The sequence below is a fragment of the Phascolarctos cinereus genome, unplaced genomic scaffold, assembly GCF_003287225.1.
Source record: "Phascolarctos cinereus isolate Bilbo 61053 unplaced genomic scaffold, phaCin_HiC Scaffold_2;HRSCAF=192, whole genome shotgun sequence".
Lineage (NCBI taxonomy): Eukaryota > Metazoa > Chordata > Mammalia > Diprotodontia > Phascolarctidae > Phascolarctos > Phascolarctos cinereus.
The window spans coordinates 207,262,620-207,286,306 of record NW_027555625.1 but is presented as its reverse complement, the minus strand read 5'-3'; the positions used below and the strand labels follow the sequence as shown (position 1 = coordinate 207,286,306).

The following is a 23,687-nucleotide window of genomic DNA, read 5'->3' as shown; positions in this document are numbered from 1 at the left end:
GCAAACAGGGTTAAGTGACTTGCCCAGGGTTATGCAATGTTTGAGGCTGTATTTGAACTTAGGAAGGTGAGTCCGTGACTCCAGGCCTAGTGCTGTATACACTGCACCACCTAGCTGCCCAGCCTAGGGTGTTTGGACACAGGACCAAAAAACAGGATAGCTTTCTAGATTTTTGGGTAGGCAGATGTAGTAATAATCTCTTAGGACCCAGTCCTTTGGTCCCTAATCTGAACTCCTGATAATGTTAATAATAACTTGACATTTATTCAGCGCTTTAAGGTTTGCAAAGTACTTAACATACAGTACGTCATATGATCTTCACAACTACTTTCCAAGGTAAGTGCTGTAGTTTTTATTGTATTCCCCTTTTTGGCCCTGCTGACCACCTTATTTTCTGGTTGAGAAGACGGTCTGAAAGAGTGGCCAGAGCAATGTATTTAAAAGCTGAAGACCAGGTTTCAAATCCCAGCTCCAACATTTACTGAAACTCAGGGGCAATTTTTGCACTGACCGGTTTTCTCATCTGGAAGATAGAAATGACAGTATCTATACCTATTTCACAGGGTTTGAGGTTCAAATGTATATGAAGTGCTTTGTAAACCTTGAAGTGTTCTACTATATAAGCTTTTATTAGATGGGAAGCCTGTTTGGCCTGTTTGGTGACAGGAGTAGCTCTGGAGAGAAAACAAAGGCATCTCACTGCTGATTCTGATAACAGAGCAGAGGTCCCATTCCAGTAAGGAGTGGAAGTGACTAATTTCCGTCGTGAGTGCCAGTGGTGCTACAGGAAAGATACAATGAAAACATAATTGACGTGCATGAGGAAAAGGTATGCTGCTTGGATGTGTGATTCCAAACATGGAGAGGAAAAAACTGTTCTAGAAAATATCAACCAAGAGGAAAAGGAACCCTGTTTGGTTTGGCCCTCTGGGCTTGGCCCGTCCTCAGTTGAAGGAGTGATCAAGCTAGCCAGACTGGCTCTTGCTAACTTAAACTCTCAGGAGGCCAATTTGTAGGGCAGAATGCTCATGTTAGTGGTTTGTATCAGGTGCTGGCAGGACATCCAAGAGGAGATGCCCAGCAGGGAGTTGGAAATGTGGGACGGGAGTTCAGGGAAAAAGTCAGAATAGGAGATAAATATTTGGGAATTGTCTTCATAGAGGTGATAATTGAAGCTGTGGGAGTGCATGATATCATCATGGGGAAGAGGGAAGAGAAGGCCAAGGACAGAGTCTTGTGAAACACATTTATGAGGCCTAAAGAGGGTGAGGAAGCAGTGGGGGAGACAGAGCAGCAGTCAGAGAGCAGCAAGTGTGCTAGATGTAGAGTTGATCTGGGTTCAGTCCCACTTCTGATACTTACTAGCTGCATGGCCATGACTTCACCTCTCTGGGCCTCAGTTTCCTTACTTGCAAAATGAGAGGTTTGAACTCTGAAGTCCTTTTGAGCTTTAAGTTGGAGAAAAAAAACAGAAAAAGGTACTATCTCTGAAGCTAAGGGAGAAGAAGGTGTTAAGCCTTCTGTAGTTAACCTTTCCCTTCCTCTGTTTCAGGAAATGACCTTGCCTCATAATTCGCCAATTGAGCTCATTTGTTGAGAGCTACTCCTTCTCCCCACTTCACATTATTTCCCTCTGATATCCCTTGTTATCTTCTGGTTTCTGTGACATTATTTTATTCTGGCTCTCCTTAACAGTATTACTGATCCTTCTCAGTCTCTTTTGCTGAGTCTTCATCCAGGTCATGCCTTCTCTAACCTGGGCTCTCTTCTCCTTTTATGTTATTTCACTTGGTGATCTCATCAGCTCCCATGGATTAAATGATTATCTCTGTGCTAATGATTTTCAGATCTATTTATCCAGCCCTAACTTCTCTTCTGAACTCCAGATTCACATCTACAACTACCTTTTGGTCATCTCAAACTTTATGCCCCATAGACATCTTACAACACGTCCAAAATCAAACTCATTCTCTTTCTCCCCAAACCTTTCCCCTTTCTGAACCTCCCAATTGCTATTTAGGGCACCACCATCTTCTTAGTCACCGAAGCTCAAAAATTGGGTGTCATCTGCTGTTTTTCACTTTCTCACTCTGCAAATCCGATCTGTTGCCAAGGCCTGTAGATTTTAACCTTCATGTCATCTCTTATATGTGCCCCTTTCTTTTCTCTCTCACAGCCACTATGCTGGTGCTGGCCCTCATCATCTTACCTTTCCCCTCTGGGTTTTTTTTTTAAACACTGTTCTCGTTCTCTCTCTCTCTCTCTCTCTCTCTCTCTCTCTCTCTCTCTCTCTCTCTCTCTCTCTCTCTCTCTCTCTCTCTCTCTCTCTTTTCCCCTTTTCCTGCCTATTTTACCACTTTCCAGTCTCCTTTTCTGGTTCATCATTTACATCACAATCCCTAACTGTGGCTGTATCCCAGTGCTCTGTCCTAGGCCCTCTTCTATTTTCTTTCTGTATCCTTTCCCTTGATGATCTCATCGGATGTCTTGGGTTTGATTATCATTTGTATGCAGATGTCTCCCAGATCTATAGACTCTCAGCCCTAGTCTGTCATGTATTACCAACTGCCCTTGGGACGTCTTGGACTGGAGGTCGCATAGGTATCTCAAATTTAACATGCCCAAAACAGAACTCATATCTTCCAACTGCTCCTTCTCCCCAAGTCTGCCCTTCTTTCAGACTTCCCTCTTTCTGTCAAGGGTACCACTGTTCTTCCAGTCATGTAGGTTTTGCCATCTTGGCGTCCTTGATTTCTTATTTGTGCCAAATCTTGTAATTTCTTTCTCCATAACATCTTTAGCATGTCCCCTTTTTTATGCTCATACAGCCACCATCCTGGTTCAGGCCTTCATCATATATCACTTGGACTATTTTAATAGCATTCTACTTGGATTCTCTGCTTTAAGATTCTCCCCACTCTAAATCACTCTCCACACAGTTTCCAAAGTGATTTTCCTTAAGTATAAGACTGATTGTCACCCGTATTCAGTAAACTCCACTGGCTCCCTCTTGCCACTAAAGATTAAGTATTAATTAACTCCTCTTTTGGGCTTTTAAATTCTGTGCAATCTGACTCCTTCCCATCTTTCCAGTCTTAGATATTACTCTCCTCTCACTCTGTCGTTCAGCTATACTGGCCTGCCTGCTACTCCTCACAAAGGTGCTCTATCTCCCATTTCCATGCCTTTGTGCTGGCTGCCCCATGTCAGAAATGCTCTCCCTCCTACCTCTCTCTTGGAATCCCTGGCTTCTTTTGATACTTAGGTCAGTTGCAATCAGGAGTCAGACTCTTTTTTCTCTGAGTCCAAATGTGGCCTCAGACACTTACTAGCGATGAGATCCTAGGCAAGTCATTTAACCCTGTTTGCCTCAGTTTCCTTATCTGTAAAATGAGTGGGAGAAGGAAATGGCAAAACATTTCAGTATCTTTGCCAAGAAAACCCCCAATGGAGTCAAGAAAAGGTGGACACAAATGAACAACAACAAAAGAAGGTCTTTCTCCATCTGCCCCAGCTGATACCTTCCCTTTTACTTTACCTTCCATTGACCCTGAAAATATCTTTCATTGTTATGTACCAACTTACAGAAGTTATCTCCCTGTTTAGAATATAAGCTTCTTTAGGGTAGGGACTGTTTTTGCTTTCTTTGTGTTCCCAGTTCTTAGCACTGTGCCTGGAATTAGTGCTTTTGTGAATGCTTGTTAATAGCTTGTCTGAGAGGACTAGAACATAACATTTAAAAGGCTATTAGATTTGGTGATTGAATAGTGCATCACCAATAGGGTTTGAGGATTAAGTGGGTAGTGAGGAAGAGAGGCAGTCAGCTTAGATATGGCTCTTTCTAGAAGTTAGGCAATAAAGGGGAGAAGAGAGTTGAGATAGTAGATTGAGGCAGTAGTAGGGTAGAGGAGAACTCAGAATTTTTATAGAATGAAAGGAAGGAGTCAGTAGAGAGGGGAAAAATGGAAGATGTATGAGATAAAGGAACTCTCAAGGGAACAATGCCCTGGAGGTGATGGAATCAAGGGTCTATGTGGGAGGGTTAGTTACTTTGCCCGGTAGGCAGTCACACACCTTATACTCTGGTGTAAAAAGTATATATCCTTGGAAGTGGGCCAATGGGGTGGAGCATGTTTTCCCCTTGCAACCAGGAAGGCATTGTTGCTATTAACATCCTCCTAGTTTCACCAGAAAGTCTAGCATATTCCTGGCATTTTTTTGAAGACAGACTTGTTTGTTCTTGGTATTGGAGATCCTTGCACCTTTTTTTCCTATCAACCACACAAATATGTATTAGATGCCCATTGTGTATAAAGTACTATGCTAGGTAGTAGGGGAAATGCAAAGATGAATAAAACATGTTCTCTGTCTTCATGTATTTTATAATCCAATCCCCAGTCTTTCTGTTTAGCTTTAGTGCCAAATTTCACCCTACTACTGGTGCCGCCCCCCCCCCCCCCCCCCCCCCCCCCCCCCCCCGCAGATCTTGCAGGCACTTAAACTTCAGTCTTAAAGTGAACTAGTCTCTTCCTCCCCTCTGCCTCTCTTCCTGAATTCTTTTTTTGTCACTGGTACTACCTAGGCTTGGAATATTGGAGCCATTTTTGGCTGATTCCTCTTCTTCATTCTCTGCATTGTCAATTCTATTAATTTTTCCTTGCTAATATCTTCGGCATTTGTTCTGCTTTTCTGCCTTTTTTTCTTTTCTTCCACAGTCACCAGCCTTGTTTAGGCATTCAGTACCTGATACTTCAAATACTGTTTGTCTTTTACTTGCCCACTGCCTCTTCTCCATCCAGCCTTTGCTATAGAGCACTGGCAGGTTAGGCTTCCCACACTGCTTTAAAGACTCAGTTCACTTCTATGTTTAGAACCTGTTGCCTGTAAAATAAAGGCCAAACTTCTCAATCTTTCAATGAAGGTCTTCCACAGTCTTGTTTCTTCATACCTCTCCATTTTTAAAGTTTACTGCCCCCTACCATGAGTTCTTTGCTTCAGCCAGTGCAGCTCAGTTTAATTCCACAATTATGTGCCAGGAAGTATGCCTGGCATTGGGAAAACAAAGACAAAAATGAAACCGGTTCCTACCCTCAAGGAGCTCATATTCTACTGGAGAAAGACAATGTATACACCTATAATAAATAAGTTCAAAATATATACAAAGCAATTTGTGTAAACCCACATAGTTGTGTGTAAAGAAATGCAAATAATTGGAGGCATCAGGAAAGGCCTCTCTTTAGCAGGTGGCACTTGAGCTGAGCCTTGAATAGATGTAGAATTTCTAAGAGATAGAGGTGGGGAGGCAGCACCCCAGGTAACCATAATAGCCTGTGCAGAGGTGTAGAGGTGAAAGATAGGATTTTATGTAAGAGAAATGGCAAGTTACCCAGTTGAGTAGAAATGTAGATTTCTTTAGGAAGAGCAACCTGTATTGTAGATACAGGTTGGAGCCAGGTTGTGAAGGTCTTTAAATGCCAACAGGGTGTTTGTATTTTTGTTCTAGAGGCAATAGGGAGTCACAGAAACTTCATCTCCACACTTTTCCTCAGAAATTCCACATTCTTTCATGTGAATGTCTCTTTGTTCTTGCTGTTCCCATTGCTTGGAATGTCTTTCTCCCTTCTCTCTACCTCCCCAAATCCTTCCTATTCTTCATAACCAGTTCACCACCTACTTTTTCTGAGAAGTCTTATATAGTTTCTCTGGCCTTAACTGAACTTTCCACATTCTAAGCAGCTCAAGTTGTATATTCTGTATCTCTAAGAAGCTGAAGACATTTACTCATGGTTTCGTAGGATTTAGATCTGGAAGAGACCTTAGCACTCATTTAGTGGGACCTCCTGATGGAATCTGAGAGAGGTTGAGAGACTTCTCTAATACCACTCAGATAGTAAGTAGCAAAGCCAAGATTTGAACCTTGGTCTTCTTCTAATTCCAAGGCCAGTGCTGTGGCCTTACATTGTTTGATTTTGCATGTGTGTAAATCTTGGCACTGCAAGAAGACTCTAAATTCATTGATTGCATGAACTGTTTCTTAGATTTTTTTTTTGGATACTTTGAATTGTATTTTTAAAAAAGCTAGCAAGGTTGGGGGCAGCTTGGTGTCTCAGTGGATAGAGTACTGGCCCTGGAGTAAGGAGGGCCTGAGTTCAAATCCAGCTCCAAACCAAACACTTGACACTAGCTGTGTGACCCCAGGCCAATCACTTAACCCCAATTGCCTAAAAAAAAAAATTAAATTAAATTTAAAAAAAGCTAGCAAGGCCAAAAATTATATAAATACTCAGGTAAACCCTGCCAGTTGGTTTTAGGAAAAAAAACCCAAAAAACAAAGTAAAGCAAACCCAGTGGTTATCCTTTAGAAAATAAACAATAGCAAACCACTTCCTGCCTATTCCCGGAGCTGGTAGAATAATTTAACTTTTCCCAATTTATAGTAAATGTGATTTCAGCTTCAGTTTCCTAGCTTTCCAGGAGAACTGAGTCCTTTCTTTTTGTGAAATTCCACAAGATGTGATGAGTTGGACATCACATTCCAGCCTGTTTTGCAAAGGAATTTGTGAGATCTAGTAATTTGGCAAGAAAAGTAAAGGGGAACTTGGGGCTTCTGACGCACAGATGCTAAATCTACTTCCTATTTTTGGTTCTGTGGCTCTTGGCTTTGAATGTGCCAAGCAGCTTTGGCCATAGAGAATTCACGTCTTTAGAAATCAGCCTCTTGGGGTGCAACAGATGAATGACATACATTGTACTTGCCAGACACTGACTCAAGAACACCCTTGGATTCTCTACTTTGACTTATCGCCTAAATTCCTTAGTAGGGAGAGAGAACAGCAGTCTCACAGTGTTGGACCCTGGGAATTTCACTTTGGGCAGCTGTCCTATGGTTGCTCATAGCCCTTCACTACAAGTCAGAAGGAGTTAGAGAAAAAACTTCTGTGAGAAAGAAAGAAGCAGACAGTGGTTTCTTCCCTGACTTGGGGTTGGTTGCTATGAGAATGTGGTGGTTGCTAACTAGAATTCTGGCCAGTGAGATAATCTCAAGTTCCCATCCCTAGGAGAAATGCAGAATAAAATAGGGGTGAGATTCTGTGTCAGTTTTGTAGATTAATCTCACAAAATATTTGTGTAGATTATTATTCTATATAATCTCTTATTACAGAATATATTATACTAATGAATTATCTCAACTTCCTGTTGAGATGTAAGCAAGCACAAAAGGCCTAGTTATGTCACTGATATTTAGACATTTAAATTTAGCACCAGAGTGCCATACTTCAAATTTCTACAAGACAGGATCCCCTTCATCTACGGTGCCCAATACAGGGCTCTCCTTGAACAAAGCAAGTAGAAATAAGTCAATGTTGGCTGAATTGATTTACTCCACAGTGTCATAAAAATTGGTTTCATGTTGAAATTTTATAGACCTAGGGCTGGAAGGAAGCTCAGAGGTATAGTCTGATCCCTTCATTTTATAATTAAGCAAACTGAGAACCAAAGAATTTAAGGGACGTAGCTAATAAGTGTCATAGGTGGGATTTGAATTCAGATTTTTTCTGACTCCAAGTCCAATACTTTCTGTACTATTTGCTCTGTTGCTTCTTTTAAACTGGGAAAGATCTTAGAGATTATCCAGTCCAACCTTCTCCTTTTATAAAGAGGAAAATGAAGACCCATGTGTCTCAACCTTTACATTTGTTTCAACCCAGATAATTTCTTTTTTCTCTGTCTGTGGGAATTCTTGGTGATGTTTTATTGAGATTATTAAGTCACAGGTAGCCTGTTTCTTTCTTGATTCTTTTGATAATAATTGTATTAGCTAGCATTTGTATAATGCTTTAAAGTTTGCAAAGCACCATACCTGTATTATTGCATTTGATCCTCACAGTAACCCTGTGAGGTTTTTGTTGTTGGGTCTGAGGTAGGATATCAATCAGGTCTTCCTGACTCCCAAGGCCAGGACTCTTATCTAGATTGCTACCTGGCTACCTAGGTTGATCTGTTACTACAACTAAGTTCTAAAATGTCTTCCGGAAGCTAATATTTTGGGTTAATATACAGGAAAACTACAAATAATACTTTGTGGGTAATTTTATAATTTTCAAAGCACTTGTGCAACATTATTTCATTGTGTGGTTTTGGTTCATCTCAAGATATCTGGCCCTGCTCCCTGCCCTCAGGCAGGTAAATGTCTAAATCATCCTGGAGAGGCAGTTCTATTCACACCTCCGAATAGGGTCTGTTAATCTGTTTTCCTAGCTCATATTTAACGACCAGTTTTTCCTTGTCCCTGTTGATACAACCCACTGTGTCACCAACAGAGCCAGCCTTCAGTTTTCCATTTCTCCTTCTCATTTTCCACACTACATTTCTAACACCTGTCATCAAGCAAATGCTGATAACCCCACCCACTGGACTGGCCCCCCACAACAAACTCCAGTCTTAGCAAATATCCCGCCTTGCGTCAGCCATTAATTAGGTCCAGTTGTAGCTACCTCATTTTAGTGGAGTTGTTGGTGTAGGTTAAATTGACAGGTTTGAACTTGTTGCTGGATGGTGTGAGATTTTCTTCAGGCTTATACTCTTATTACCTCAAGTTTCCTGGTGTGAAACTCAGGTCAATTAACACACACAACCGCCTGTGCCTTAGTTTGGGCAGTCCCCTGTGCTAGGAAGGAATTCCCTCTTAGAGTCTTTAACTTCCTTCACAAGGCAAAGATCACAGGCTATTTCTTTGTAAAAAGCCTTTACTTGGGGGCAGCTAGGTGGCGCAGTGGATAGAGCACCGGCCCTGGATTCGGGAGGACCTGAGTTTAAAATGTGATCTGAGACACATAACACTTACTAGCTGTGTGACCCTGGGCAAGTCACTTAACCCCATTGCCTAGCAAAAATTAAAAAAAAAAAGCCATTACGTATCCTCTGAGTTGTTGGTACTCTATTTTCTTCCTCATATTTATCTGTTTAAATGTTGTATCCTCCAATAAAATGTAAGCTCCTCAAGGGCAGATATTATTTTTTTCTTCTATGCTTAGAACTCTTAGTGCTTAGATTGGGAGCAATAGGCATTTTTTTTTTGTGACACAGTTGGGGTTAATTGACTTGCCCAGGGTCACACAGCTAGTGAGTATCATGTGTCTGAGGTCAATTTGAACTCAGATCCTCCTGACTCCAGCCGGTGCTCTATCCATTGTACCACCTAGCTGCCCCAATATTTTTAATGATAAGTACTTCCCCTGCCATCTTATTCCTGAAGGGTGACTCTCAATTGTAGCTGAGTGATTGATACAGGAGAGGTTAGGTCAGGATCTTATATGGGATAAGGTGTTCTCTGTGGTAGAATTCATACCACAATTGTGTTTATTGACTTAATATTTATTGCCTTTATTAAAGGAAGTTTATAGTATATAGTACCTTCTGTGTGCCAGGCACTGTGCTAAGAGCTTTACAAATATTATTTCAGTTGATCTTCACAACAATACACATGAGAAAACTGAGGCAAGCAGGGAGAGGTTAAATTAGGTGCTGGGGTCATACAGCTGGTTGGTATCTGAGGCCAGATTTGAGCTCAGGTCTTCCTAACTCCAGACCTGGTGCTCTATCTGTGCACCACCGAGCTGAATTATTCTGTTCTTCACCGGAAAGCTCAAATTTTCATTCTTTCTTTTGCTTTGTGGCTAATCCTTCTTAATTTCAGGAAACCTATATATTTGACCTTAGCCAAGCCCCCTCCCATCTCTTGGCCTTAAATTTCCTCCTGGGCAGATATGATCATCTCTAAGGGCCATTCCATCTTTGACCTGGCTTTGATTTTACTTGTAAATTTCTACAAAATATTCCAAAAAATCTCTACTGCGGGCAGCTAAGTGGCACAGTGGATAGAGCACCGGCCCTGGAGTTAGAGAAAAGTCGCTTGATCCTGATTGTCTCAGCCAAGAAAAAAATTTTTTTAAAAAATTTGTACTGACATTGAATCCTTTCTTAGATTTGCTCCCAAATAGAACCACAGCACCTCAGAACTGGGAGGGCCCTGGAGAGCAGTCCTGGCCCCCTCCTGTCAAAGCAGAAAATTCTTCTACAGCCTCCCTGACAAATGGTATTTATTCTGTTAGTCTTTCAGGATTCTTAAGACTCTGATAATTTCCCAAAAATATTTCTTGATTTCTAAGCCATTTCCCAGAAATTTTAAACATTTGAAAGAATTGCAAAATTGTAGACTGTTAGAATGGGGAAGAAAACTTACATATCATATACTCCTCAGGTGCTACTAAAAACAAACAGTTAAACGGGTGGTTTTCTAAAAGCCTGATTGCACTTTGGGTCTGTCCTTTGCTCTTTTTGATGTCCGGGTTATATCACCATTGTGAAATCATAAGCCCCCTTAGGGCAGTGACTGTGTGCCTTATACATTGTAGGCATTTATTGTGTTGACTTGAACCCATGAAATCCAAAGTTGGCATGAATGTGGAACTGAATTAATAGCTTTTCTGTAGCAGGAATGATGCAGGAATTGGAAACAGAATACCTACGTTCAGCTCCCAGCTCTGCCTTTTACTACCAGTTCAGTTTACTCCTCCTTCCTTGCTTTAAAATGATACAAAGTTGAATTAGGTTAGCAGTTCTGAAACTTTTTTGTGTCATAAACTCCATTGTAAAGGCTATGGAACTATTCTCAGAATAACATTTTTAATGCATATAATAGAATACATAGAATTACACGGAAAACCAATTATATTGGAATAGTTATCAAAACATTTTTTAGAAAGTTCACAGATGGGGCAGCAGGTGGCGCAGTGGATAAAACACTGGCCCTGAATTCAGGAGGACCTGAGTTGAAATCCAGCCTCAGACACATAGCACTAGCTGTGTGAGTGACCCTGGGTAAGTCACTTAACCCCGTTGCCTGGCCAAAAATTCAGCAAATAAATAAAGTTCACAGATCCTGGTTTAAGCTGACTCCCACCACCCCTTCTAGCTTTAGAGCTAGTTCTTTTTAAAGGATAGTATATACCACTAGGAGTTGAGAAAGACCTGGGTTCAAATTCTGTCTTAAAAATTTGCTGTCTATATGACCACAGCAAGTCAATAGTTCTAAGTTTTACTTTCCACATCTGTAAAATGGGTATTATAATGCCTATACTACCTACCTCTCAGGTTTGTTGGGAGGATCAAATGAAGTAATGTGTGGTAGGCACTATATAAATATCAGCTGTTATTATTAAATCTTGTGATCCTTTTTTAAATCATTAATTAATTTAGCATCAGTTGGTGGTGTGTTTGATTTCCTCCCCTGATTTTGGTAACTCTCTGCTCTTCAGTCCACCTGTTACCTGCTTTCATAGGTGGATGTCATTAGACCTTAGATGGCTGAGAAGAACACCAATCTTCTGTTCTTGGCCTTCAGCACTGGCCCTCGGCTAAGCTTGGAAAGCTGTTTGTCCTCCTACAGAAGTGGACATTGTGGGCCTTCCCTTACTTCCTTCTCTTCTTTGTTCCCTTGACTTCGTCATATCCCTCCTGTGGCTTGCTGGTTCTTTGGGCCCCTGAGTCTGGCAAGGGTCTCCCAATTTATCACCTTTTCCTTTCCTTTGAGAGGTGATGATGGGAGTTTTTGGCGTCATCTCTTACCAGTAATTATGTAGCAAGTTTGAATTTGTCGTTTTCCTTGCTTTTGGAGGCTTCTTCCATGAAGCCTAAGGTTTTCAAACATCTGGTTTACTTAGGCCCTGAATAAGGAGGAGGCAATGTTGATTAGTTAACTGACTTTGGAGTTAGGAGAACCTGGGGTTAAATCCCTCTTTGATATTTCCTAGCTATATGACCATGGGCAAACCACTAATAATAGTGTCTACAAGGTTCTAGTGAAGTTCAAATGAGATAACTTTATAAACCTTAAAGTACTATATGAATGTTAGCCATTTTTCTCATGAACAGGCAGCTATTGAGTCTACATTATCTTAGCTCAGCTACCCTTAGTGGAGACATGATCCACAGGGACCAGGATCCTGGGTTCATTCCTTTTGAGGGCCATTATAACTTTTCCTGTTTTCTGGACCTTTTATGTCTTGGGGTCAGAAAGACCAGAGTTCAAATGAGCCCTCAAACATTTACTAGTTGAGTGCCTCCTCTTTGTGTATACTTTTCTTCTACCAAAGAGGATCCGCTGTAGGACCCACTCCCTTTCACTTACATGGTCCTCTTTATTCACTTCAGTAACAGCATTTTAGAATTGGATGGGACCTCAGAGGTCATGTATTTTTTCCCTACCAGAAAGAAGATTCCTCACATCCCTGAAGAATAAGCATCCAGTTTCTACTTTAACACCAACCTCTTGAGTTGTAGCCCATTCTACTATTTGATAACTCTAATTGTTAATATGTTTTTCCTAGCAATTGAGCCTAACCCTACCTTCCCTGTAGCATTTACCCACTGATCCTGTCTTCTGCTCATTAGAGTCCTATCCATCCTTAAGGCCCAATTTAAATGATATTTTTATGAAACCTTCTCTAATCCTGACATCCCAAAGGAATATTTCTCCAGATTCCTCTAGTACTTCTATTTCTATGTTCTTTCCACATATAACTTCGTATCATAGTGATTTGTATTTTAGTGCAGGCCTTATTTCTCCTAATCCTAATCGTACCCCATCACCCTTCAGACTATGAACTCAGTTAAGGCAGGGATTCTACTTTAATCATCTGTATCATACTACACCAAAATGGAAGAGGACTTTGTTCCAGTGTAGGTACTCAAAAAAATTTTTTAATAAGGAAATAAATTAATCTAGTAACTGAACTGATTAAGTAAGAGTACATTTCTTTCTTTTTTGGGGGGGGGAAGGGGCTAGGCAGTGGGGTTCAGTGACTTGCCCAGGGTCACACAGTAGTAAGTGTCAAGTGTCTGAGGCCAGATTTCAACTCAGGTCCTTCTGACTCCAGGGCTACCTCGCTGTCCCAAGGTAGTACATTTCAAAAGAGGCCTGATTAAAAATGCAAAGTAAAGTTCTCTCCGATGACCTTAGCTAAAAAGAATTTAACCTGCAGGGGAAAGAAAGAGAAACCTTTCCCCCCAGTTTTCCCACATAGGTAGAAAACTTGCTAATGGGAAATGGTAGCTTAGGTATTTCCCTATCAAATTAAATTGTACCATATCCTCATTTCCCCAGTGTGCTCATAGACACATTTCCTACCATAATTTAGTTAGAGTTGTTGGTAAAGGAGAAGCCTCTACTTCTCTCTTGTGCTTTCTTCAGCGTGGGTTTGAGGCTAAGGGAGGATTGGGTCAAGAGTCATCTGTTTCTCAGGCCATTTTCCCCCACTTTTCTTACAAAGGATGAAGGAGTACATGGGCAGAAGGGCAGTATGTAGATCCCTGGGTAAGTCATTCCTGTTCCATCTTAGAATTGTGCATCAAAGGGTGGGTGAAAGATGGATGATGACTCAGGAGTTTCCATAACCACAGCAGGGTTATCATTTACTTTTTTTTTTTTAATGTGGTACCTTACTCAGCAGAGCACTAGAACACTAGAAGTAAATTCTGTTAAGTCAACTTTTGGTTAGATTCTTCACTCTGATCTCCAGCGCCTGGATTTTACCTTCCAATCTCACAGGAGGGAATTTGGACACCTCATTAAGATTTCTGAGGAGACAGTGAAGAGACTGGACTACTCTTTGATGAAAAGCATGTTTAGGTAGGTCGGTGGCTTATTGAATAGAGTGTTGGACTCTGCTGTTGGACTCAGGTCAGGAAGACCTGAATTCGAATCCTGCCACAGAAATTTACTAGCTTGTATGAACCTGGGAAAGTCACTTAACCTCTGTCTGCCTTAGTTTCCTCATCTGTAAAATGGGGATAATGATATCACCTACCTCCTGGGATTGTTGTGAGGATGAGATGAGATATTTGTAAAAGTGCTTCACAAACCTTCAAGTGCTATAGAAATGCTAGCCATTATTGTTATATAATAATAATAATAATTGTTATTATTATTAACCAACATTTTCCTGGAGAACTTCAGGGGAGAGACTGGTCTTGCATTCATGGGTTGGGGTGCCAGAGATGAAGGGAGTGGTTGGGCTATCTTGTGGACAATGAACTCACAGGAAATACTGTTGCCTCTGTTTTCTGTATCTAAGCAGAAGAAATTTTTTTTTGAATTTTCTTTATGCAGTTGAACAATCCTTATATCTTAATAGAGCCCATTAGAAAACCATCAGTTAAAAAAACTCATAAAATCATACATCTAGAAGGGATAAAAGGGACCTTAGATATCATTTAGTCCAACCTTCTTATTTTATAGAAAAAGAAACTGAGGCCCAGGGAAGTGAGACAGTTTGCCCAAGGTCACATGGCTAAACCTGGAATCCAAGCTCAGGTTCTGTGATTCTAGGCTCAGAAGTTTTTTTCCTGTGATTCCTGTCCCCCCCTCCCCTCATGCTGGTCCCATGGTTACATAGCTAGTAATGTGGAAGATAGGATTTAACCCTGTTTTTTCTGATTCCAAGTCTTGCATTCTGTTCACTAGGCCAAATTATCTCGTGTGCATCATGTAGACAGAAAAAACATGCTTCCTACCTATAACACTGTAATCTATAAGACAGTTTGAGGTAAGACATGAAAAGGCAGAGAGTGGCATAGAAAAGTGAGGGGACAGTCATAGTAATGGGGGATTGAGCAGGAAATACCATCCAGGAATAGACGGGAATTGATTAGGAAACAAATGCTAAAACTTAAAAATGTTAGCAATTAAAGAATACACCACATTGCTCTTCTTTGCATAGATGCAAGTTGCACCAACATTTGTAAAACCTACATTATATGTACATTGGCAGAAGCAATTGGAAAATCAAAGGATTAATTTCCTGTGGAATTTCCTCAATATAGATAGACAACAGAAAAATCATAATAAATCAGTGAGCATTTATTAAGCATGTATCATGTGCCATGCAATATGCTGAGGATAGAGACAGAAATGAAACCACCTCTGTCCTCAAGGATATCAGGGTATTTCACCCTTGGATAGCTAGTTTACTTAACTCCATGATCTTAACTTTCTCTTTATAAGAAACAGTTTTAGGAAAGCCTATTGGATTTATTATTGTTATTATCATCACTATTATTAAGGAAAGGTCTGTCTTTAAGGGAGAAAATGCAGATAAAACTAGCAACATATGTATATATTTCCCTTTCTTAAAGTAAGTATACCAGTAACAAACTAGGGATTAAGGAATTGTCAATTCTTTCCTGGGCTAAAGGGTGTACCTGTGGTTTAGCCTTGGCAAAAATCAGTACCCTTTCTGTGCTTCAGTCTTGTCACATGAGGTATGGGGGAAGAAGGATGATGTCAATGTTTATGTCAAAATGGCTATGAGGAATAAATAGCAAGAATGATCTCAAGGGTCTTTGTGGTTACCAAGACATGCTGATAATCAGAGAGAATTTTGATTTTTTTTTAAACAAATGGAGTCTGGGACACCATCAGTAGACTTTTTGAGTACTTTTTACAGCATATTCATAAAATATGTAAGGCCTTGGGTGACACAAGGCTTAAGTTCCATCTGTGATGAGAGCACGAACATCATTCCCTGGGTCTCTGTATCAGTTTAGGATTGCTGAAGGAAAGGTATGATCCAGCAAAATGATTCCCAGTATCATTCTGAACCCCAGAGTGGTTTACCACATTCATTTGGTATGCTCAGTGTTCCAAAGGGTAAGGAAAGCAAGGAAAGTGGCTGGTTTTCCTGAATCCTCTGAAGCATGGGATGAAATTCAGCTGTGGATTAGAAATCTCTGCTCTTGGTTTCCTGACTTGAGCTTTTATACAGTTATGGACTCCAGCAGAAGTGAGTAATGGGTATGGGTATTCCTTTACGGAAAATGGAAGTGTGAAGTTTTAAGTCTCTTGTGCACAGTTACCAATAGGTGTAATAGTATTTGCAATAGTAATGATTATGGAGAATTTCTGGTAGTTTGCTAGAGGATATAGAACTGAGACAACTCATGATGAAGCATAGGAAATGTCCACACAACAGAACCATTTTCGTATTTGCAGCCTCCTCAGATTTGAGCTGAAATGCTTTTCTTTTTCTTCTTAAACACTGATATACTTATTATGCTATAGGCAGTATGGTACAGTAGGAAGCATACTTGATTTGGAGTCAGAGGACAAGGGTTGTAATTCTGGCCCTGCCATTTACTTCCTATGTGACCATAACCTAGTCATTTCCCTTTTTGGCTGTAATTCCTCATCTGTAAATGGAATGGTTGGGCCAGATGACTTCTGATTTCCTTTCCATCTCTAATTTATTCTAATGGTAACTGACATTTCTAAAGTGTTTTTAAAGTTTGTAAAGTACCTTACTAGAATACCTCATTTGGGTCTTACAACAACCCTCTAAGGTAGATACCAGAAGTATTATTCCTATTGTAAAAAGAGGAAACCAAGACCCAGAAGTTAATTGACTTGCCTATGGTCATACACCTAATAAATTTCAGAGTCAGGATTTGAATCCATGTCTTCCTGATCCTAAATTTAGTATTCTGGCCACTTGGCCATTATACCTTTCTTTGATCACATAGGGAACCCACGAATAGCTTGGCAAGCCAGCAAACATTTTGCCCATTTTTACAGAGGAAATGTTTTCGGCTGCATTGGCCAACAGAACCTGTTTGGGCCAAGCCTGGGAGGCACATGACCAACCAGTTAGTTATTTGAGCTAAACACTTCTCTCCACTCCCTTCATATTACTCTGGGATTCACTAGTATTGATTGGGGTGGTGTAGTGGCGAATAGGGCTTTCGGGGGAGCAGAGGGCCCAGTATTCAGGAAGGCTTTTAACATGGTCAGCAAATTGTCTCTGTCATATACTGAAGGGCAGTGTGCTCTTTGAATTTGTCTGTTCTGTCATAGAATGGAAAGCTGCCAAGTTGCTTTTGATCACTGTCAGAGAACACCCCTACCTTATCCTCTGTAAAGGCAAAGAGAGTAGGGGGAGGCAATTTTTATTACAATTGCCCAAAGCTGCCATTTTACAGAATAGTAAAATTATGAGGTTAGACTAACTGACTCTTTAAGACTCTTCAAGCTTTAAATCACTGATCTGATCCTGTGATCCTAAATTGAGTCTCAGAGAGTCTACAAGTTTAGGACAGGAAAGGGCCAGGGCAGAGAGGGAGTGGTGATCAGCAAGGAGTCTGGAGGCCTTGCCTCAGGAGTAGACAGTTCCAGGAACCAAACCTGCCCCTTATCCCAGCTCAGCCCCCAGAGCAAATACTCTTGTACTCCTTTTAAAAACCTCAATTCTAAATCCCATCTATTTAATTTTAAAGCAATTACCTTAAAGCTGCCTGAAGTTGTGGGGCATTTCTGCCTAAGCCCTTCTACCTGAGCAACAAGACAAGGGCATTGATTCAAACAGTGTTTGCTCATCCCCGCCTTCTCCATCATTACATGCCTTAGAGGGAATCCAAACAGAGCCTGGAAGAGCCTCTGGGAGTAAATAATACCAGGACACACTCCTCTCACGTAGGCCAGAGCCTAGAATTCAGTAAAGAAAAAACTGAGCCTGGACTAGACATCTTGTGTGGAAGGGAATTTCTGTCAAACCGGTGACCAGAATATGCTGGGTTATTCCCTTGTAATGAGCACAGCTGTCAATTGTGACCAGGGCTTCTTGATGCAAATTCTCCTAGGTTTGTTCAGTGTAAAATGATCCATAACTAGGAAGAATTTAAAAAGTTTTTTATTATACATTTAATAACATTAAAGATAATCTAATAAGTAAATAAAATAAGAAATGAAATTGTACACAAACCCTTAGTAATTAACAAAATAGAACCAAATGGATTGACATAGAAGAAACAAAAAATGTCATTACTTAGTGTCATTTTCTAAGTGTCTGAAATTTTGCCACCCTTGGCTTTGTTTTCTTTTTAATATATACTTGTAGTCATTGTATATGTTAGTTTTGGTTCTGCTGATTTTATGTTGTTTCACTACGCATAGATTTTTCTGCATATTCTTGTATACTTCATTTTTATTTTTTTTATGATGCCATAATATTCCATTGAGAAGCAGCAAGGAAGGAGGGGAAGAAAGGGTAGAAGGGGAGGGGAGGGAAGAGAGAGAAGGAATCTGATTATATGATAGGCACTTTTTGCTAAGCCCTGGGAATACAAATACAAACATAAAGAAAGCCTCTTACATTCCGAGAGTTTACATTCTAATGAGGGAAAGAACCAAAAAAAGGAGCTGAAATGAGGATGGAGGAGAAGTATGAAGGCAGGCCAGCTTTTAGCCCTCTCACGAAGTAGAGACTCCAGGAGAGAAGGGGAAGGGGAGTGGGTTTGCAAAGGGATATTCCTTGGTGAGTGGACCCTTTCTGCGTGTGGAGGCCCCAGTCATTTAGGAAAGTATTCACGAAGAGCCAGCTGTAGAGGGGGCCTGGTCTTGAATTGCAGAATAAGTCAGCAATAGCACCTTGAGGAGAATGCAGGAAAGTTTGGCCTGGGCCCCTCCATAAAATGGAGAAAGTGGTGTTATAGATAGAAAGCCTTAGAGTTAGGAAGACTTGGGTTCAAGTTCTGGCTCTGACTCACCACTAGCTATGTGACCATTGCCAGATTATTTAACCTTTCGTGTGTCCAGGCAACTCTTTAAATTGTAAGTTAAGGACTGGTGATTTATCTGTAATTCACAGGAAATTCTGTGTGTGTGTGTGTGTGTGTGTGTGTGTGTGTGTGTGTGTGTGTGTGTAATTTCCTCTTCCTCACTTCCCTACACTGATGTAATCACAGGTCTGAACCATTATACATATATATGTATTATATATAATATATATATTCCATTATGTTAATATAACATTTTCAGCCATCTTCTGTATACAGTGTACATAGGTTTTTTCCACACTTTTTGCTACTGCAAATAGACAGCTATGAATGTTTTTTCAAATGTAGCTAGGTTCCTTTTTTTCTTTGAATGATGTTTTTAGAATGAAGCCCTCCTACTGGAATGTTGTTGTTGAGTCACGTCTAGCTCTTTGTGACCCCTTTGGGTTTTTCTTGGCAAAAATACAGGAGTGGTTTGATATTTCCTTCTCCAGCTCATTTTACAGGTGAGGAAACTGAGGCAAACAGGATTAAGTGACTTGCCCAGGGTCACATAGCTAGAAAGTATCTGAGGCTGGATTTGAACTCAGGAAAATGAGTCTTCTTGACTCGAGGTCTAGCACTCTGTCTACCTTACCACCTATCTGCCTTACTAGTGGAAGTTGGGTACAAAGGTATGATCAGTTTTGAGACTTTAAGTGTATACTTTCCTCAGAGTGTTTGTACCAGCGCGATTTATTTAGAGTGCCTGTTTTCCTTTTGCCCTGCCAATATTGATTTTTATCTTTGTGTGTATGAGTACTGTTTTTTTGCCATCCCACTAGTTTTAATGTGGTATCTTAAAGTTGTCTTGATTTATATTCTATGATTACTCATCTAGAAAGAATTTGATGATTTCCTGACCCTTTTCCTCGAATGATGTCAGTCTTGCTCCAAAACTTACAAAATGCAACATAAGGTATGGCTAGCAAAAGCCCAGATCCAAAAGGAGACACATCTGATCTGTAGTGAGAGTGCAGCATTTGACTGTTGTCACAAAGTGTAAAATACTGATTCAGCTACTTAGTAGTTCAAGGAATAGTTGGCCAGAGTCTTTTATAGTAGTAGACTTATTTTGTTTGGGAATCATGTGTCCTTTGTCATAGGATCCTAGGATTGGAAGGGACCACAAGATTACTGGCCTCGTGCCTACTTTGGATCAAGTGCATCTGAAATGTCTGCTTTCCTGAGGTGGATATTTAGGGATGGAGGCTCCATCTTCCACTCATTTTAGGGGTTCATTATGTGATGGGCAGGGATTTTCCCATGGACATAATATTATTCACTCATTTCTACAGAGCCTAATAGTATATTTATTTTAAAATCTAATTTAATTTTTCAGTGAATAAGCTTTTATCTCCCTCTCACCACAACATTGAAATAAAAAAGACAAGCAATACCCTTGTAACAAATATTTATAGTCAAGCAAAACAGATTTCCACATTGTCCATGTGTCCAAAAATAAATGACTTATTCTATATGTTGAATCTATCACTTTTCTCAAGAAGTGGTTAGCTTGTTTCATTTTTAGCTCCCTAGAATCATGATTGATCATTGCATTGATCAAGATTTTTAAGTCTTTCATAGTTGTCTTTATGATGTAGTTATTGTATAAATTGTTCTTTTGGTCCTTCTGATTTCATCTGCATCAGTTCGTACAAGACTTCCCAGATTTCTCTGAAACCATCCCTTTTATCATTTCTTATAGCACAGTAGTATTCCATTAAATTCATATAGCATAATTTATTCAGTCATTCCCCACTTTATGGGCATTCCCGTTGTTTCAAGTTCTTTTATACTATGTGAAGAGGTACTGTAAATATTTTTGTACATATAAGTCCCTTTCCTCTTTCTTTGATCTCTTTGGAGTATAGGCCTATTAATGATATTGCTGGGTCAAAGGATATGTTACAATTTAATGATTGGAGAGGACAGATCAGGAAAGCATAGTTCCAAACTGTTTTCCAGAATAGCTATACCAATTCAAGGCAGCTTTAAGATTTATGAAACAAAGAGTACAAGTATTATTATTATTAATAATAAGATTTGTCAAGAGGTCCAGAGGTCCATAGGTCCAGAGGACTTGCCTATGGTCATATGGGTTGTGATATGATAGAGCTGGGACCAGAACCCAGTTCTAAGCCTGTTCCTTATTTTTTTTTCTTCATAAAATTGAAGTCAATCTTTTCTGTATTAAACAATCTCCATTCCTTTATCCTATCTATAGCACCATTTTCCATGCCTTTAATAATTTTGGTCACTTTTCTGGATTCTCTCCAGTGTTTCATTCATTCACAAGTGTGTGGTGGTCAGAATCAAACACATTCTTCTAATAAAGTTTGAGGAGCACCAAATGTCAAAGAATTACTCCCAGCTTGTGCATATCATAGTCCTTCAACTACATCTCAGGCTTATATTGGCTCCTCCCTTACTCTGTGCCCCACTAAACAGTCTCTGGTGTGTCATGCAACAATCCAGGCCAACTGCTAGTTCACAAACACCTACTGCCCTCTTTGCTTCTGCTAGTTGAAGTAGTTGCTGCTGGGAGGTTGCCAGAGTTGTCCCAGGACCACCAGTGCTGTCCCAGGGTTACCTGAGCCCTTTGAACAGCTAGCTGCTTCTTGGGCTGAGCACACCTGTTCTGAGTATGCATTGAATTTTAGGATCATAGATTATGAAGAACTGGAAAAGAGCTTTGCAATCATCTAGTTCGTCTACCATTTTAGAGAGTAGGAAACTGATCAGCCTCCAGAAGGGGGAGTGATTTGCCTAAGGTCTCACAGGTAGCAGATAGGGGAGTTAGGATTTAAACCTAGGATTTAAATAGCAGTAGTAACAATAACAAGAAAAACAATAGCTTTCCTTTAAGATACAAGGTTTACAAAACACTTTCTCAAATTCTGTGTGGTAGGCAGCCAAAGTATTATTTTCCCACTTCATAGATTAGGAAACAAATTTAGAAAAGTGAGGTGACTACCTCAGAGTGTTATGAGTCAGGATATGAACCAAGGTTTACCCCCTTGGATATTTTCTGCTGCTTATTGTTGTCTTCTACAACAGTGGATCCCCTTCATATTGTTCTGGCCTTTTCTAGTAAGATGAATGAATGAACCAGAGTACTTATGAAACATCTAAAGCAAATGACTTACATCTGTTATGTGAAAACATCTGGTTAGACAGAAGGATGGGCCTGTGACTAGGGCCCACCCCCCAGCTTAATACTTGCTAATTATGGAGACATATTTCCCCTTTGGTTTTAAGGTTAAGTATGTTTTAGATATATCCTTTGGTTTGGCTATAATACATTTAAAATTTTTTATTTTTTTCCCAATTGTGTATAAAAATAATTTTAAACATTCATTTAAAAAAATTTGAGTTCCAACTTCCTCTTCCCCTCCTCCTTCCCTGAGATGGTAAGAAATTTGATATAGGTTACATGTGCAGTCATGTAAAACATATTTCCATATTAGTCATATTGTGAAAGAAAATACAGAATCCCTCTCCCCCCAGAAAAACTGGGAGGAAAAAAAAACATGAAAAAAATATTCTTTGATCTGCATTCAGACTTCATCATTTCTTTCTGTGGAGACTGGATAGCAGCTACAACACATTTTAAAACTAGACATCTTTCCTTATTTTGATGTGAGGAATTGTTTGCCTCCTTGTCTGAGTAACCTATAGACATGTTGACATTGCAGGAGCAGAGAGAGCAGGGTTAGGGAAATTAACACAAACAATGATCTTATCTTTAAGAGGGAAATGTACAATATTGAACAGCAGTGCCCTTTACTAAAGAGTGATGGGAGAAGAAGATAAGCAAACTAGCTGCCTGTCTTCTCAGGGAAAGCCTTAAGGAGTATATAACCTGGCATCTGAACTTTATAGGAAAGACATTTCTATCCATATGTCTGTCTTCTACCTGCCTGATGAGTTTGTAATATCCTCAGGATGGGTACTCTTTCCAATATGGGCAGATTACAAACCTTCCATGACTTTATAGACTATTAGAGCTGGAACAGACCTTAGATATCATTGAGTTCGATACCTTGAACTCACTCTGCCTTTTCATGTGAGAAAAAAGGACCATAGAGCCAAAATCATTCACTTAAGGCCCGGGGAGTTTGGATTCAGTCAAAGGGCCTCACTGAAGTACCTAGAGGGCCCCATGTGGCCTTAAGGCCTCGGGTTCCTCACCCCTGCTTAAGACAAATCAGGCAGTCAGGACTGGAACCCAGGCCTCTTCAAGGTCCAGTGTTTTCTCCACTCTATCCCTTATCTCTTCTGACATATATTATTATATACAATTCTTAAATGTGTGTCCCCATAAATTTGCCTTAAAGGGTTTAGGAGGAATAGTAATAATAGGAAATACCCTTATTTGAGAATGTAGCACAGACCTCCTATCAAAGAGTGAGTGCAGGAGTGTACCCATGCTTCTTTCCCCTCAACCCCATCCCTCAGTCCTCATGGGGGTCTGAATTATCACCATTTGAGAATTTACTATGCTTCTGTTCCCAAGATGCTAATAAAAAAAATTAGGAGCATTTATGAATACCTAAAGCATTCAGTGGTGCTTGTCTTACTGAAATGCTTGTCTGACTTGTCTTTCTGACCTGGGACTAAGTTGGGTGGGGCCTGAAATTACCAAGTTGGGGAAAACCAAGGAGAATTATGGGCATCACTAAGAGGGGAGGCCAGACTGGATTGATGGGTGTACTTAGCCAAAGGAACCACTGTGCACAGACTGGGACGGGAGCCCCAGGATCATCCCATGCTCATCATGGGTGAATCATGGTGACCAATGTCACCCTGAACAGGGAATCAGAGGGCCATTGGAAATAATTCTGTGGCTACATGATTCTTAGTAAAGAACAGCAAGTTGGCAGAATTACATTGCATTGAGCATTTGTACAGTTTCTGTACTTACTAATAAGCAAGTTCTGAGCTCTGGGTTCCTATCCACAAAGTGAGGGTATGTGAACTCTTTCAGACCCTTTTCACTAATAATACATTATCCTAAAGCAGTCCTGTCCTCCCTGTGG

At 40.2% G+C, this 23,687-nt stretch overlaps 1 protein-coding gene across 4 annotated transcripts in view; it reads left to right on the top strand.

Moving 5' to 3' along the window:
• The window catches only part of CMIP (c-Maf inducing protein), a 270,937-nt gene that overhangs the window by 50,602 nt on the left and 196,648 nt on the right, over positions 1-23,687 (top strand). The window lies entirely within an intron of this gene.